At 34.8% G+C, this 18,217-nt stretch overlaps 1 long non-coding RNA gene across 3 annotated transcripts in view; it reads left to right on the forward strand.

Moving 5' to 3' along the window:
* Positions 1 to 18,217, forward strand: part of LOC141545305 (uncharacterized) — a 156,674-nt gene that overhangs the window by 72,826 nt on the left and 65,631 nt on the right. For 2 of the 3 annotated variants that reach the window (XR_012482981.1, XR_012482985.1), the window contains exon 4: positions 13,572 to 13,666. The exons of the other annotated variant lie outside the window; for it this stretch is intronic. This is a non-coding gene — a long non-coding RNA (uncharacterized LOC141545305). The remainder of the gene's footprint in view (positions 1 to 13,571; positions 13,667 to 18,217) is intronic. 3 annotated transcript variants of the gene reach the window in all.

Raw genomic sequence — 18,217 nt, forward strand, 5'->3', positions numbered from 1 at the left:
TTTTCTTACATTCATTCAACATATCCATTCTGTTGCCAAATCTTGCCATTTCTACCTTCACAGCATCACTCACATTCCAGAATTTTTAAAGAATTCCAGTATTATTAAAAGATGTGTGAATGTGAGTATTTATGACAGTTTGCAGTCTTTGAAAAAACATAAAGATTGGGAGAAGTGTGCATAATTAAAGATTGGCAAATATTCTTTTCAAAAGGGAAAGAAGGTTGACTTTTCAAACAAGAAGCTTGAATTTAATTTTGGCAAGATTCTAAAATGAATTATTGAAAGAGTGGTTTGTGAGTACTTGGAAAGGGCATGCATAGTCACAAAGAACCAGCACTGACTCACTAAAAATGAATCCTTCAAAATTCACTCATTTTTTTTTCCTTTCTTGAAATGATGGCTAGATGTGGGCTGGATGACAAGGCAGTTAGATGGATTTAGAATTATTTAATTGACTGGAACTAATGAGATGATAAATAGGTTTAGGTCATCAGGTAGGAGGTCTTTATCAGAGTAATACACTTCTTATTTTTGGTTCTATTTAGTACAATTTTTAAAAATTTAGCATATCTTCCAATATGAAGCAATGTTAGGGGATAACTTTTCCAATTTTATTTTCATGCCAGGTTGAGGTCTTAAAGCTTGCCAACTGCATCTTTCCCTCTGAGATCTAGAGATACCCTAGGAATGAAGTAGGGTTCTTTTAGTACTATTAGAGTCAGTTCCCATCTGGTATTTTCCTCCTAATATCAATCATCATTGATTATTGTCCTAATAACACTTGGGAGCACTATTTATTATCTCCCCAGTGTCATTTAACACATTGATATTTACTCTATATCATGGATAAGTAATTAATATTAATTATCTTTGTGAATATAAATGGTACATACCTATAATTCCTACTACTAAGCAGGCTGAGACTGGTAGATCACTTGAACTAAGCTATACTATAATTTACATATGTATATACAAATATCTATATGCATATATATATATGAACACACATACATATGCACACATTTATACACATGCAGACACACATGTATTTATGAAGAGATAGATAAAGAAAATTAGTTATCTGTACTAGGTCTAATACTAATAGTGAGTCCTCCAAGCATTGGAGAGTGACTGGGCTTCTGTCTAGAAATAAGCTAATCATCCTATGTCAGAAAAACAAATGAAATATAAAGCTTATGTAGCAAAAAATGATGGGATCAGGTCCATGAGAAGAAATTTCATTTCTGACTGGTAGACACAAGATGAGCCAATCTCAAAACTTGCCAACAAACAATAACCTATAAATTAGCATGATTTCACACCTTGATGGCTGCCTGAACAGGAGGCCAACCAACTGGCTTCTACATATCTCGTCCAACAAAACCCTGAAGTTCGTAGACCAAATAATGATGAAGAAATACAATGAGAAAACTACAATAAATTATTTCTTGCAGATCAAAACTACATCAAAAGTCAATCAGAAACCTGAGGATAATTAAAGAGAGGCCTCCTTGAAAGGTAGTAATACATTCTTCTCAATAGTGATACAATTCAGGCCAATTCCAGTGATCTTGTGATGATGAGAGCCATCAACACCCAGAGAGAGGACTGTGGGAACTGAGGATAGATCATAACATAGCATTTTCACTTCTTTTGCTGTTATTTGCTTTCATTTTGTTTTCTTTCTCATTTTTTCCCTTTTTGATCAGATTTTTCTTGTGCAGCAAGATTAAATGTGTAAATAGGCATGCCTATATTCAATTTAATTATATTTTACCACATCTAACATATATTGGATTAATTGCCAGAGAGGGGGGAGGGAGAAATTGGAACACAAGGTTTTATAAGGGTCAATGGTGAAAAATTTTCCTTGCATATGTTTTGAAAATAAAAAAACTTCAATAAGTTTTTTAAAAAGTCTTCCTCAAGTAGGTAAATGATGGAATATGATCATTTATATATGATGCCATGCTGGGAAACATATCTAGAAAATAAGATATAATGACTGAAACTTAAAAGAAAATATAGAATATCAATTCCTATATGAGTGTGTGTATTTATTTCCTAGTTATACAGCAAATGTCTATCAGCAGCATATCCCAAAGAAATGATGAGCACAACAAAATAATGCATAATCTCCTTCCAAATTTTAAAAATTCTGTTAAAACTGGCTTTGTTCTCCAAATACCCCCAATTAAATCGATTTGCTCTTAAAAAAAAAAAAAGAAAGAAAGAAAGGTAGTACCACAGCAACCAGAGTTGGGACTTGTCTTTCAGGAATGTAGCTGCAAAAGAAAGGAAGATACCCCTAAGAAAGGTCCCATGGTGGTGAGAAAGCCTTAGGGAGTGGACCTTAGAAGCCCCAAGGAATAGCAGACAACAAGTAGCAATATAATCTGGTGCTACAACTCGGAATAGAAGTGCCCAAGCCTAGGAGTTCTGAAGTTACAAACATTAGATCTTGAGACACCAGATAGGTAAGATCTAGGAATTCAGGAATTAAAGCTAAAGAAATGAATAAATCAAACACTGACTAGAATAAAAATTATTACAAATCTTGTGGCTGTTTGTATTTCATTCTGAAAGAAGACCAGTGACATCAGGTGGACTTGAAGTGAATTGGATTCAAATGATGCAGAGCTAAGCAAAATCACCATCCTGTTTCTCTTCTAGAGTCATCTGAGTCCAGAGATCAGGACAAGTAGAGGTGGCCCCAGAAGCAGTGAGAAACCATGACCTTTAGAAGTTAAAGTTTTCCCCAGGTTTCAGTTTGTCTGAGGCAACAGCCATTCAGTGATTTAAGGATAAGTAAGAAATGTAGCAGATGACTTAATTTGCCTATTAAAAAAAAAAAAAAAATCAACCTGGGAGAGGAAGACCCTCAGGGTTTTTTCCTAGAACAGAAACTATTGCTATTTACATTCACTTTAAGTCATAAAAACCCAAAAGATGACCAAAAACAAATCAAAAGATCCCCAGCAAAGAAGGAGAGAATAACTCTCATAATGACTATGAGAAAAGACTTAAAGGGAAAAAAATAGATTTTTCACAATGACTACATGACTATCCAGGGAAAAATATGACACAAAAGATGTAAAAAAATGAAATAACAGCTAGTGAAGAAATAACTGGAAGGAGAATAAGTAGCTTAAAAGATAAAGTGGAAAGTTTTATCTAAGAAATGGAATGCCTGAAAACTAGAAGACAACAAGTAGAAGTCCATGATTCCATGAAACAACAAGAAATGTTAGAACAAAATCAAAAGCTATAAACACTTGAGTTCAAAGAAACCTAGAAAGATAAATTACAATCCCTTCAGGACCTTAATGTCTTCAAAAGGTAAGAAGTAGTTAAGAAAAATAGAGGCAATTATCCGTAGATTGGTTTTGTTCTGAGGGTTTTAAGAGGAAAGAGAGAAAGTAAGGTATAAGGACTATAATTGTATAGAAAAAAGGAAGAAGAGAATGGAACCTGTTATGTTTTATCATTGGGGTGACTGAAAAGAAGAATATTCTAACATGGAAGAAGGAATGGGGGTAATGGAAATTAGATGGACTCCATTCTTATATAAAGCAGACAAAAGAGGTTTGAACACATATAAAACAGCTTGTTGTAGAAATACTTCAAACTCAATAGGTAAACAAGTAGAATAGGGGGAAGGGTTAAAAGGAAGAATTATACTAGGAAGGAAATGGTCAAAGCAAATCAACTTTTTGATCCTTAATGGGGGATTTTTAAAATGGGGTAGGGGAAGGAAATAAAGAATTGGAATCTAGAGAATATCTCAGATTGTTTTAGACAATTAGGGAATGGCTAAACAAATTGTGGTTTATTAATATAATGAGAAATGATTACAACATAAGAAATGATGAAAGATGATTTCAGAGAATCCTGGGATAGTTTGAATTGATGCAAAGTGAAGTTAGCAGAAAATAGAACAATAGGATCAAAAAGTTGATTTGTTTTGACCATTTCCTCCCTAGTATAATTCTTCCTTTTAACCCTTCCCCCTATCCTCACTTGTTTATCTGTTGAGTCTGAAGTATTTCTACAACAAGCTGTTTTATATGTGTTCAAACCTCTTTTGTCTGCTTTATATAAGAATGGAGTCCATCTAATTTCCATTACCCCCATTCCTTCTTCCATGTTAGAATATTCTTCTTTTCAGTCACCCCAATGATAAAAAATAACAGGTTCCATTCTTTTCTTCCTTTTTTCTATACTATTATAGTCTCTATACCTTACTTTCTCTCTTTCCTCTTAAAACCCTCAAAACAAAACCAATAACATTGCAAAGAAAAATAATTTTGAAAGTCTTAAGACTTGAGAAAGATATCTCCAGTGAAAGTTTGAGACTTGAGCCTCCAGTGAACCTTTGGTGAAGCATTTCACCCACAAACTGATGATGTACAAAGTACTATGACATACATTTTTAAATTGTCCCTCTGTGACCTTGTTTTGCTTTACATGTTGTTTAGTCATAAGGGATTTTTTTTCTTTTAGTTTTTAATTGTGTGAGGGGCCAAGGGGAAAAGGTGTTAGCAATAGTAATACTTTTTTAAAAAGATCATAGTAACCCATTTATTTAATGAAAAGAACAGAAAAATTGCTTTAAAGGAAGCACAAATAAATATTATAGTTTTGAATGTGATGTATAGAATTTATTATATATTTGAGTGATGATTTTTCATATAGCATCCTCCATGTATGTAAAAATGTTTTTTGTATGTTTAAGTACAAGATTAATTTTTTAAAAAAATCAATTAACTTTTTAAAAGGAAGATTTACTGAAAAGTCATGATAGGACCAATTAGGAAGCTCTTGTAATAAAAAAGGCAAGAATTAATCAAGGCTTGAACAAAGATGGCAGATATGGGAAATGAGAGAGTGTCAAATATGAGAAATATCATGAAAGTTGAAGTGACAAGATTGGTCAGATGATTTTCATATATGAGGTATAAAAGATTAAAAAGTATAGGATAATACCTAGATCAAAAATCTGATAGACTACAAATAGAGTAGGACTTTTTGCAGAAATAGGGAGACTTAGAAGAGGGTACAATTTAAGAGAAAGCTAATGAATTCAGATTCAAACTTGTGAAATTCATCACTTCCTAGTGTGGCACTCACTAGCCAAGTCATTTCCTTGCCTACAGGACACAATATGTCAGCTGTCAAGTATATTCATTTCTAACATAGGTCATGAAGTGTAGTCCTTAGAGGGCACTGACTCTTTCCCTCACTCAGCTTTGACGGTTATGATAGTGTCTGCTCTGGACTTGTCATTAGACCTCTCACAATTCACAAAGTGACAGCCTACTTCTCTCTAACTAAATACTTATTATTTAAGAAGAAGAAAGAACAAATGTGAAGAGGGAAAGAAACAGAGGCACCATGTGTTCACAGCCACATGTCAACCCAGGTGGGGACAGTATGGCAGCTGAATCAGCTGCCTCTTTCCCCATTTGGGAGCTTATAGCAGTTTTTCTTTTTCATTCACCATCAGGGAAGAAGAGAGCCCCAGGTTCTGCTGGAACCCTTTTCCATTCATAATTATGCATTCATAATTCCTGCTCAACATAGAATAAACAGGCAGATAGCGCTAAGTCACAGAATAGTGCATAATGTATGTACTCTGAATCTGGGACCTCTACATGTACTTCCAGGAGCAAGCTCACCATCTTTTCTTCCCTTCCACCCCCACTCTCCATATGAATTGGCAGCTGGCAGAATCCCCTAGGTATGCTTTGATGACTGGACTCCCATTGACTACATCCTCATTACACTTGGATAAAAACCATTGAAGCCTGCTTTTAAAATTTACAAATGGAACCATTATAGAATGAAGGGCAAACACAGATAACAGAATAATCTTTCAACAAGATCTAATAGGCTGGAATGATGGGCCAATTTGAAAAAGTACAATTTGATGCAGATAAATAGAAATTTGTGCAATTGGGTTTTTGAACCAGAATATACCAGAATGAAGAAGATATACCTTGATAGCAGTTCATCTGAAAAAGACCTCTAAGTTTTTGCAAATTATGAACACAATACGAGTGCATGTTGTGTCAACTGCAAGCCTATGTAAACTTAAGATATATTAAAAGAATCATAGTGACCAGAAACCAAAACATTTTACTGCCAGATTTTGTCCTGCCTCGACCATAACTGGGAGGTTAGTTTCTCTGAGGCAGCCCATTCCACAAGTTCTTCCTGCTATTGAGCCAAATCTGCCTCCCTAAAACATTCATGCCAAGGTTTTTGTTCTGTCTTCTGGCTTTACTGTGATTATGTCTTCCTTACATCATTTGCTCATCAAGCCAAACATACCTAAGTGTTTCATCTAATCTACACGTGATAGTTTTAGGGGACATTCTGGAAATGGCTTATTTCTCAGTCCTTCAATGTGGCCCTCAAACTAAGCACAACCTTAAGATCAACGTGTAGTCTGATTAACGCAGAGTAGAGTGCGATTATTACACCCTGCCTTAGGATTATTATGCTACGATTAATGTACCTTAAGATAGAATTGTCTATTTTGATAGCTATTTCACAATGTTGATTTGCTTTGTGCTTATTTGTAATCTCTAAAATAACTGTCTATCCACATCTACCCTCTCATGTATTCATGCAGTTGGTTTAAAAAAATATATTTTAATGGTATATTATTTTTCCATGAAGTTGATTTTTTTGAATCTAAATGTTGGACTTTACATTCATGCTTATTATGTATCATCTTACTATATTTAACTTTTCATTTTGAACCCTGATCCTATCTCTTACAAATGAATAGTCCAAATAAAAACAGGATTATAGAAATAAAAACTAATTTCCTTGTGAAGACCTCTGAATATGGCAGTTTTACACTTTAGAATTAGTCTCTTCCACCAAACACATGGCAAAAGTATCCTGGAAGCTTTCAAAAAATAGGTGAAAAAAAGTTATTTTGTCTTTTAACATGAAATTGTTTAGCTTTAATTCCTGGTTCTATACACTTTTTTTCCCCAAAAAATAACCCCCCAAAAAGTATTTTCCAGCTGTAAATAATTGAAAACCTTCAGATTATTGGAACATTTTATGTAAATACTGTAATATTTTTCCTAAACAGGTAAAAATTTGTGACTAAAGCAGCCATATTTATTCTAGTAGATGAAAAGAACCAGGAAAAAGCCATCTAGTGGACACAAAGGAAATCATGCTAAATCAAGAGTTAACTCTTATTAGAAAAGGATCCACTGTTATATTTGTTAATATATCAAGGAATGTTAAATACAGAGAGCAGTTTTGAAAGTCTTTTTTAAGGTTTCTAATGATTATAGAAGTTTGAACTTGATGCTAGATTGTTTTATATAATCATAAGGAATCTTGCATGTAACAGGAGCTTAATAAATGTTACTGAAATGGCTGGACCAAATGAATGATTAGTATTAGCTTTTCTTCATCTTCCACTCAAGGGAAATTAAAATTGGAAAAGGTGTTATTATTATTATCAGTGATAATAATAGATAATAATGGACTTTTATAGTCTTAAAATTTGCAAAATCACTTTACATTCATTCTTTTAATGATAACTGAAATATTTGTACAGTGCTTTACAAACCTTAAAATACTATATACATACTATTATTATTTTTTAAAACAATTGCTATCATTATTTTCTTACAATAGGCTTGTGAGGTAGATACTGCACATATATTATTGTTATTCCTGTTTTATAAATGAGGAACTGATTCTTAGAGAGTTTAAGTGACTTGTGTATGGTCATAAGATATTAGTGGGAATTTGAACCCTGGTCTTTCCAACACTAAATCCAGTACTCTATCACTTATGCCAAACTGTCTCTCAGTATCATCTAGGTAGACTCACTAATTTTATAAATAAGGAAACTGAGAATCCACTTAGATAATAATATAAAATTCATCCAAATCATAATATACTCTCTAGTTATATCTTCTATTACAGAGCCATGCTCAATGTAATGTTTAGTTTGGTTTTGCTTTTAAGATATATGTTGTCATCTGTATAAATAAAGTGTATCTATCTGTAAAGAGACATGTTATTTACAAACTGGTTTATTTTATTTTGCACAAATAGAAAGGACAATTAGTGTCAATCAAAACTTATTATTGGGATAATAATAGTAACATTCACATCTTGTTTTATAGAGTACTTTGAATATATCACTATAAAGAGGTAGGTAAGAATTCTCCATAAGAAAGATCCTCACTGAGATAGGCATTATAGTGATCCCATATTAGATGAAGAAATTGAGACTGAGAAGTATTACATTATTTTTTCCAGGGCCATGCAGTATCAAATCCAAGATTCTATTGACCTCAGATGATTCTAAGGTCTGCACTCTAGCCTCTAATTTACTTTGCCCATATATATTTAGTAGAACTAGTATAGCTGATATGAGATAAGCAAATACAACCGTAAAGTCCCGGGAGGACAAATTTTTCTGTTATTGAAGATATCAAAGCAAAATTTGCAAAGCAGACTTGTCTTTTAAGCACCTTTTGATGAACACAATCATTAACTTTGGGTAGCACAAGATAGAGGTAATTTTAACTCTTTTAACTTCTGTTCATTAGCATTCATTTCATGTCCAGGGTTATTTGACCATTGGAACAGACTAATTCTAAAGTGGAAATTGCCATATTTAGGGGTCTTCAGAAGGAAATTAGTTTTTATTCCTATAACCCTGTTTTCATTTGGACTGTTCATTTGTAGGAGTACAGTAATTGATAGAATCAGAATCCGGAATGAAAGGCCAAATTTAGTAAGATAAAATATAAGCATAAATGTAAAGTCCAGAACTTACATTCAAAAAAATCATTGATTGGTAGGTTTCTGCTTAAAGAATGAAACAGAAGCTTATTATATTTGCACTAGAAGTTTAAAGATGAGATGGTTAATAGGAAACATTTAGCACTAGATTTTCATGAGGCTAAATGAATTCATTACATAATTTCTTGGGCTCACAGATGAGGAATTGTCATCATTCAATGGTTAGAAAATTCTCAACAATGAGCTGAATGATGAAGGATGTGATAGTGTTCATCTTCTAGGGTAAAAACCTGAGTCTTGGCAGCTGAGTTAGCTCCTGGGGCAGCTGGGAAGACAAAGTAGGCTCTTTCTTATTCTATTTCTCCTGCCCCTGAAGCATTATGAAGCAAACAACTTTGATATTACAATGGAGTGAAAATGTTGAGCTAATCTTTAACTTTTTAAAATTTACTTTTCACAAATGTGAGGTGCTAGACAATGAAAATAGACTGTGATCTTTAAAAAAAAATCCTACCAGTGAAACTTCAAAAGATAGCACAGTCCTTCACTAAGACAATTTTCGATTTTGTTTCAAATCCTATGGGTTCTCTTAGCTACAGCTAGGCTCTACCTGCTTCTCTGTAAATTTCCTGTCTATCTTTTAGAAGGTTTTCCTTGAGTTTTTTTGTATTTCTTCTTCTCTCTTTTTTTCCCTTTGTTGCTCTAAGTTCAGTTAGAATCTTGACTCTGACACTGAGTGGCCCTGGAAAACTATCTCTGCATCTAACTTTTCTATAATGTGTTTCTGACTTTGTATAGCCTCCTCTCTGGACTCATCAACTCTTTCTATACTATAAAGGTAGATCTCTGCATTCTACTCTCTCTGTCTAATGGTTGTTTCAAAGAGCTATCCATTTGGAATCTCTTTCAAGTCTTGCCAAATGGTGAATTTACTACAGGATCACATACACTGAAAATGGGCATCAGAGTGGTTAAAAGGGCCTGGTTCCTTGTTTCTCTTGGGAATTCTTCAGAGCAAGGATTGGAGAGTTGAACTTATAGATTTTCACAGGATTCCTTTCCCCTTTGTCTCTCAAATTTAAAATATATGAGATAAAATTAACTGTTTTTATATAATTGGGGTTTTGAAAAAGATATTCAGGATTTAAGTTATGACTTACAACCAAATGTAAAAAGGCCCAATGTATACTCTTGCTTCTTCTGAAATCAAAGTTGGGAAGATGGTTATAGAAATAAACCATTTCTAAGTTTCAGAAAGCCTTCAAATGCCTTTTTATCAAGGTGCCACCTACTGGTTGTTTATGGCTACACAAAATTGAAATATTTGTTTAACACTAAGTCTGCCCAGTTTTTCATAACACCATAGATCTAGAGCTAGAAGGAACCTTAAAAAGTCATTTTTGTCCATATCACCTCTCATTTTATACATGATGAACTGAGGCAAAGATGACTTAAGTGATTTAACCATAGTCCTAGAAGTGGCAAAAATGACATGTGAACTCAGGTCCTGTGATTCTAGGGCATCTAGGTGTACTTGAATCTGTAGTCAAGAAGACCTAAGTTTAAATTTGACCTCAGACATTTACTAGCTGTATGACCTTAGACAAGTCACATAACCCTGTTTACCTCAGTTTCCTAATAATAACAAATAAGCTAGAGAAGAAATAAATAATAAAAAGTAATAAGCTAGAGAAGAAAATGGCAAATTATTCTAATATCTTTGCCAAGAAAACCCCAAATGAGGTCAGGAAAAGTTATATATGACTCAAATGAGTGAACACCACAAACTGTGATTCCAGTTTTACTCCTATGGAGAGCTTTATTTGCACAAAGTATCAGAGTTTGAGTCAAGAAGGCTTTAATTTGAATCTTGACTTAAATACATACTTATCATATGACCTTGGGCAAGTAATCGATTTGTAAGAGAGGTATTACAATAGTACCTGTCTCACAGGATTGTTGTGCTAATCATATGAGGTAAAATATATAAGTGCTTACAAATATTATTATTATCCTGTTTCATAAGAAAAAAAAATATTAGTATCTTCTGAACAAATATCATTAGCTTGAACTTTAGGACTCAAAGTGAAAGAGCAAAACTTGATTCGTTTCTCCTCAGCAACCTCTTGTGTTCAGCACTAGCATGAAATATTTCCTTTTTATTTATCTTTCTTTTTTCTTTGATTTTTTTCTCCATAATTTAGCTAAAGGGTTAAACTGTAAATTCTAAGCTTTTCTTACTTTAATACTTTAAGGGGCCATAATTTCATTAGCAAAGGGCTCCTTCTACCAATGAACACCCAAACCTGCCCATATCCTAGATGGTTTTATGATCTTTTGTGACTAAAAAATCATCATCTGATGCCCAGCCTTCTGGTAATGAGTGTTTCTGAACTTAGTAGACTATTTTTTGGTCAAAGGATAAAATCTGTTCCCACATTAGCACACAAAGTTCTTGCATCTTGATAGGATCTGCCAGAACTTAGAGGTATAACCTTTTAAAACAGGATCTTGAGGAGGTGGAGTCAAGATGGCAGATTGGCAGGAAGAAGTACAGCCTTGCTTCCCAAACAAACTTCTTCCACAAAAGATCCAGAAAAAAAAGCATCATTCTAAATTCTGATCAGGAAATGGAAGAAAAAGTCACAGTGAATCACTTTTCTAGCCTAGGGTAGCTTAGGAAGACAGAAAGGGCTATAGACCCTGTGGATAGGGTCTGGACAAGAGTGGACTGCACATGGAGTATTTCAGTCTCCAAGGAATGAAAGGAAATTTGGACTGGATACCAAGGCAGGAAGAGATGCTAGAGGACCCCTGAACTAGCTCAAGATTCAGGAATGGGTGCCATTTGGCAGTTCTATCATTCACTAACCAATTTTTAAATGGACCGAGAGAGAAATGAACACATAGGACTGGTAGAGAAGAATAGGTTCTAGTCAGCAATAGCTGTCTACTGAATAAGAAATAAGTTTAGAAGCAAACTGTAGCTGTGTGGCTCTTAACCCAAGAGTAGAGAAGGGACTTAGTGTTGTTATTCAGACCAAGATGGAATCCTGGAATGGAATAACCAAGTTAGAAGTCCTAATCCAAAGGGAAATTTGCCATCCAGTCCTTCTGAACCTATAAAGTCTCTGAACAGACCAACAGTAACTGAGTCCAGCTTTGTTCTACTGAAACACTTAACAGGGGGCAAAACAATAGACTCAAATGGATCAGGAATTTATAGATCTCATAGCAGGAGGTCAAAAGCATACTTACTTCACCCTAGATCTTATCACTTTGGGAACACTGAAAGCTTGTATCCCTCTGACTGAGCAGTGAAAGCAACAGAAGAACAGAGGAAAACAAAAGGTCAGTCCAGATAGACATCATTCTCATTCTACCCTGCCATGCCCTCAAGAAGTACATAAAGTCTGGCACAATCATAAAATCTAGAGCCAAGAAGTAGACTAGAAGAATGAGCTAATAAAGAAACAAAAAATATTCCACCATAAAGAACTATTATGGTATCTGTAAGTTCAAAGTACAAAGCCAGAAGAAGAGAATAATTAAAAATTATGCTGTTCTGGCTGACTTTTTATGATACCATTTGGGATTCTGTTGACAAAGATAACAAATTGGTTTGCTATTTCATTTTTAAACTCAATTTATAGATAAGAAAACCAAGGCAAACTGATTAAATGATTTCTCAAACAAGTTAAGGAGCTAAAGGAGCTTACAGTGAGTGTCTGAGTTCTGGATTTTGAACTCATGCATGTCTTTTTAATTCCAGGCCTGGAATTCTCAGCACTGTGCCACCTAGCAATCCTAACTTGAAAATATCCACAGCAAAGTCTTAAAGAAAAATATGCTCATACAGAAATTCAACCAGAATTCTTGGAAGAATTAAAGGAAGAGTATTAAAGAGAGCTAAAAATCATTTTTAAAACCAAATGAGAATAGTAGAGGGGAAATGGTAAAAGAAACAAGAAAGATATGAAAAGCAAGTAACAATTTGGACAAAAGATAGAGAACCTTACCAAGAAAATAATTCATTAAAAATTAGAATTGACCAAATAGAAGCTAAAAATTTCATGAAAAATCAAGACATATTAAAACAAAGTCAAAATGGAAGAAAATCTGAAGTATCTCTTAGCAAAAACAATTGACTTCAAAAAGTAGATTAGGAAGAGATAATTTAAGAATCACTGTACTATTTAAAAGCCATGACCAAAGAAATAAAAGACCTAGACATCATATTGTAAGAAAAAATAAAAGAAAACTACCCAGATATTTTAGACCTAGAGGGCAAAGTAGAAGTTGAAGTAATTCCAGCTACTTTCTTAAAGAAATCTCAAAATAAAATTTCGAGAATGTTAGTGTCAAAATCCAGAGTTCCTGGTCAAAATACTTCAAGCAGCTAAAAAGAAAGAATTTGAGTAATGAGGAATAATGTCAGGATCACTCTAGAATCCAGAAATATTTTCATGTAATGATGGGGCACAGGAATAGGACTTTAGTGGACTAATTCTTAATCACTTTGTAATACTCAAGTATCATTGTCTTTTTAACTTAGAGTTGGAAAGGACTTTAGAAACTCTCTATTCTATACCTTTCCAGTCACTACCTCTTTTTTTCCATGTAGCATTTGTATACTCTGAGTATGAGATTGATTGTGAAGCTGAAAGAGGAAAAAAAAAAAGAGGAAATACTCAAATAATCCCTTTTTTGGCCCCCACCTTTGGAAAATGGGCATAACCAACCATAACCAACCACATCTCTTCTCTTCCCACCAGGCCAGAAGTTCCTACTCACTAGCCACAGACCTTAACACCACTCCCGCAAAGAGGTTTTTCTGCAGAAACTTTACAGAAAAGAAGGAAGGAGAGATGTGAGTGAGTGGGACCACATGACAATAACCAAGCCTTGCCTCCTACAGCAAAAAAAAAAAATGTAATTCTTCCTCACTGTAGCCTCAGAGCCAACAAGAAAAATCCAGATTCAGCTTCATTCTGCCTTTTGAGAAATTTATCCAAAATCTATAAATCAGAACCATAAGATTCATTATCATTTTAGCTCTGTTCCCAGTCAGGCATTTTGGAACTGATCTGAAGCCTTGGTCTTTTCTGCATCTCTGCATATCAAAACCAAACAGTGTTCTTCCCTAGTGCAGATTCTGTTCACAATTAAGGGCAGAGAAGAATCAAAAGCAGTTAAAATAGGTCAGATTTTATCTATAATGAGTTGCCTTTTAAAAATACTACTTAAGACAGAAAATAAACAACTTTAAAGAATGGAAAAACCTGGATTGTACGAGAGTTCTCTGGGATGAGAGAAAGGGGAATGTGGTTTCACCAGCTGCATGGATTCTCAGCCAGAGAAAGCTCACCAGCAATCAAACACTCTCTTGTCCCTTCTGCCCCAGGATTTGAAGGCGCCAGCTACCCTGGTGCTCCTCTCTTTCACGGTTTCTTTCTATGTGTGTGACACACACCATTACTATCTTCATGACCAGCCATCCCTTCCTGTGCACCAACTAAGACTCAGTTCCAAATGCCTGCTCTGCCTTGGAGCACTGTTTCTACTAAAATCTGAAGTCTGCTCCAGGCGGGAGCACCATATCTTCCAGGTTCCCAGGCATCCAGACTCTTATCATAAAAGTCCATGACTTTCAGATGAAGAAGACCAGAAATGATGTGACTCTGTCCAAAGTCATACAGAGAGTAAATAGGAGAGCTAGGAGTAAATACAGGTTCAAATTCAGTCAGTCAGTGGACAAACATCTAGTAAATACTTGCTATGTGATAACCACCATGCTAAGTGTTAGAGTCCCATGGTAAGGTGAAGACCTGTCACTGCTATCAAGGAATTTACATTTTAAAATGGGAGATAACATATAAAGGAGAGCCCTTCTCATGAAAGACAGAATCTTCTGGGATTCCCTGAACAAGAACCATAATTTTTGCTTCTGAGAAGGGTGCAATTGAAAGGGGGTTCTGAGTCACAGGAACTGAGTTTGAATTCCAAGTCTCACTAATCTACTATGGGATCCTGCTCACTTCTTACAGTTTCTGGGCTTTAATTTGTTTATCTATAAAGTGGTGGGGTTGAACTAGGAATCCTCCAAAGCTCTCTTTCAGCAGTCTATGACCCTAAGCAAAAAAGCTTGATTTTAACTTTAATTTTTCTTTTCCTGATTTTCAAGTACACACATACATACAAACTCTATGAAAACACACTGACACTAAATACTCCCCACATAAACACACTCACATACACATACACACATATACTTACACACTCACATATACGTGCATTAACATAAACACACACTCACATAAACACACACAAAAGCACACAATCTCTGTGACAACTGACTAACCTTTTGGGCCAAATTGTTTTGTATTCTCAATCTCAATCAGAACTAGATGAATAGACTATACCCCTGCCCTAAAGCAGAGCTTCCTCCAAATTGCACTGTAGATCAACAGGGCTCATGGTCTGGCTGAACTTGAACCTAGAAGCATGTTACCTCACACTCTAATAACCCTCAGAGAGGGAATGGAATGGTTTTAACCTTAAGTTTCAGGCCCCATGCCTAGCCTGATAGATGACCTAGAAAGCCATTAAACTTTCTTTTTATCCTCTCCACAGATTACAGATATTCATGCCCAGTCTACTTGTGAGAGAATGGGGGGCATGGAAAGTAGTGCAGGACAGGTTTTTAATTTTCAGTATGTCTTCCTGAGAGACTGTTAATCAATCGCTGTCCTAATTTCTCTCCAATTAAATAAGAACACAGGAAATTCTAATTCAGATTCTACTAATTCAAAAAGGATGATCATAGCAATAATATTTTATGTTTTGTGTAGGATTTGAGAGGTTTTAAAGTGCTTATCATAGGTTATCTCAACTGAGTACTAGGTGAGTATACAGTACAGAGGGTATTTTCTCCACTTTATACATTTTATTGACTCAGAGTGAATAGGGGACTTGTGCTTGGGATAAGAGGTGGATCCAAAGCTAGATCCCAGGACTTCTAACCCAAGAGTCCAGAACTCTTTTTATTGAAGCAGGTCTGTAAAAGAATTTGATGAGCAAAGTAATAATGAAAAAATCTAAATCAAACATGGAGGAATGTATAACTTCAACAAGAAAACATATTGTTGTCTTCTTCCTTTGAATACTGGAGAATTAAATCTAGTCATATTCAAATGACTGATATTCTGACTTCAAATCATTCTTATTTCTTCATGAAAGTAACTGCTTTAGCAATTAAGGGAAAAGAATGTGTGGTAAAGAGAAGAGGTGCTTAGTAAATAAATGCCTGTTGAATTGAATTAGACTGTTATTGGGACCCATTTCACACTTTCTTAATCCAGTATCAGATTATGTTATATATATATGAAAATAACAAAGTCTGTTTTTAAAAAGTATTCTAGGATTTATTCAGCATCTTCATGAATTCAATTGGGCCTTCTTCCTGCATTATTAACATGAACTGGAGAGTTTTTTTTTTTTTTTTTTTTTTTTTGATATTTTATTTTATTTTATTTTTTTATTTTTTTTTTAATTTAATTTTATAATTATAACATTTTTTGACAGTACATATGCATGGGTAATTTTTTACAACATTATCCCTTGCACTTACTTCTATTCAGATTTTTTCCCTTCCTCCCCCAACCCCCTCCCCCAGATGGCAAGCAGTCTTATATATGTTAAATATATTACAGTATAATTTAGATACAATATATGTGTGTAGAACCGAATTTTTTGTTGCACAGGAAGAATTGGATTCAGAAGGTAAAAATAACAGTTTACATTCATTTCCCAGTGTTCCTTTTCTGGATGTAGCTGGTTCTGTCCATCATTAATCAATTGGAATTGGATTAGATCTTCTCTATGTTGAAGAAATCCACTTCCATCAGCATACATCCTCGTACAGTATCACTGTTGAAGTGTATAATGATCTTCTGGTTCTGCTCGTTTCACTCAGCATCAGTTGATGTAAGTCTCTCCAAGCCTCTCTGTATTTCTCCTGTTGGTCATTTCTTATAGAACAATAATATTCCATAACATTCATATACCATAGTTTACCCAACCATTCTCCAATTGATGGACAACCATTCATCTTCCAGCTTCTAGCCACTATGAAAAGGGCTGCCACAAACATTTTGGCACATACAGGACCCTTTCCCTTCTCTAGTAGTTCCTTGGGGTATAAGCCCAGTAGTAGTATGGCTGGGTCAAAGGGTATGCACATTTTGATAACTTTTTGGGCATAATTCCAGATTGCTTGAACTGGAGAGTTTTTACTCCCTTCCCATAAATTAGGATGGGAAGGTCATTTATAAGAAGCTTTGAGAGCATTTGATCTCCAGGTAGAATAGTCCCTAAAAGCCCTTTAAGACTCCTTGTTGGCTTATCCTGTCCTCTGGTCCCTGTATCTATTTTGTGGTTAGTCTACTATGAGACTGCTAGATGTAGCCAGGCAGAAATCCTAAATTCAAATCTAGACATTTATTAGTTATGAGACTGTGGGCAAATTGATTGGTTGGTTGTTATCCTTCATTTTTTTTTTTTGGATTGTGAAGGGCTTTGGGTGCCTAAAAAGTTTATTTTAATCTGTAGGATATAAAGCAATTGAAGATTCTTGAGCAAGGAATTAATGGGATTAAATGTTTGCCTTAGATCAATATCTGTTGGTGACATTTGTCTTTTTAAAATTAATTTTATAATTATAATTTTTTGACAGTACATATGCATGGGGAATTTTTTTTTACAACATTATCCTTTGTATTCACTTTTCCAAATTTTCCCCTCCCTCCCTCTACTCCCTCCCCTAGATGACAGGCAATCCTGTACATGTTAAATGTGTTACAATATATTTCTTGTTGCACTGTAAGAATTGGATTCCGGAGGTATAAGTAACCTGGGTAGAAACACAGTAGTGCTAACAGTTTACACTCCTTTCCCAGTGTTCCTTCTCCGGGAGTAGCTGTTTCTGTCCATCATTGATCAACTGGAAGTGAATTCTATCTTCTTTATATTGAAGATATTCACTTCCATCAGCATACATCCTCGTACAGTATCATTGTTGAAGTGTATAGTGATCTCCTAGTTCTGCTTGTTTCACTCAGCATCAGTTGATGTAAGTCTCTCCAAGACTCTCTGTATTCATCCTGCTGGTCATTTCTTACAGAGCAATAATATTCCATAACATTCATATACCATAATTTACCCAACCATTCTCCAATTGATGGACATCCATTAATTTCCCAGTTTCTAGCCACTACAAAAAGGGCTGCCACAAACATTCTGGCACATACAGGTCCCTTTCCCCTCTTTAGTATTTCCTTGGGATATAAGCCTAATAGCAGCAATGCTGGATCAAAGGGTATACACAGTTTGATAACTTTTTGGGCATAATTCCAGATTGCTC

Source organism: Sminthopsis crassicaudata, chromosome 1, assembly GCF_048593235.1.
Source record: "Sminthopsis crassicaudata isolate SCR6 chromosome 1, ASM4859323v1, whole genome shotgun sequence".
Taxonomy (NCBI): domain Eukaryota; kingdom Metazoa; phylum Chordata; class Mammalia; order Dasyuromorphia; family Dasyuridae; genus Sminthopsis; species Sminthopsis crassicaudata.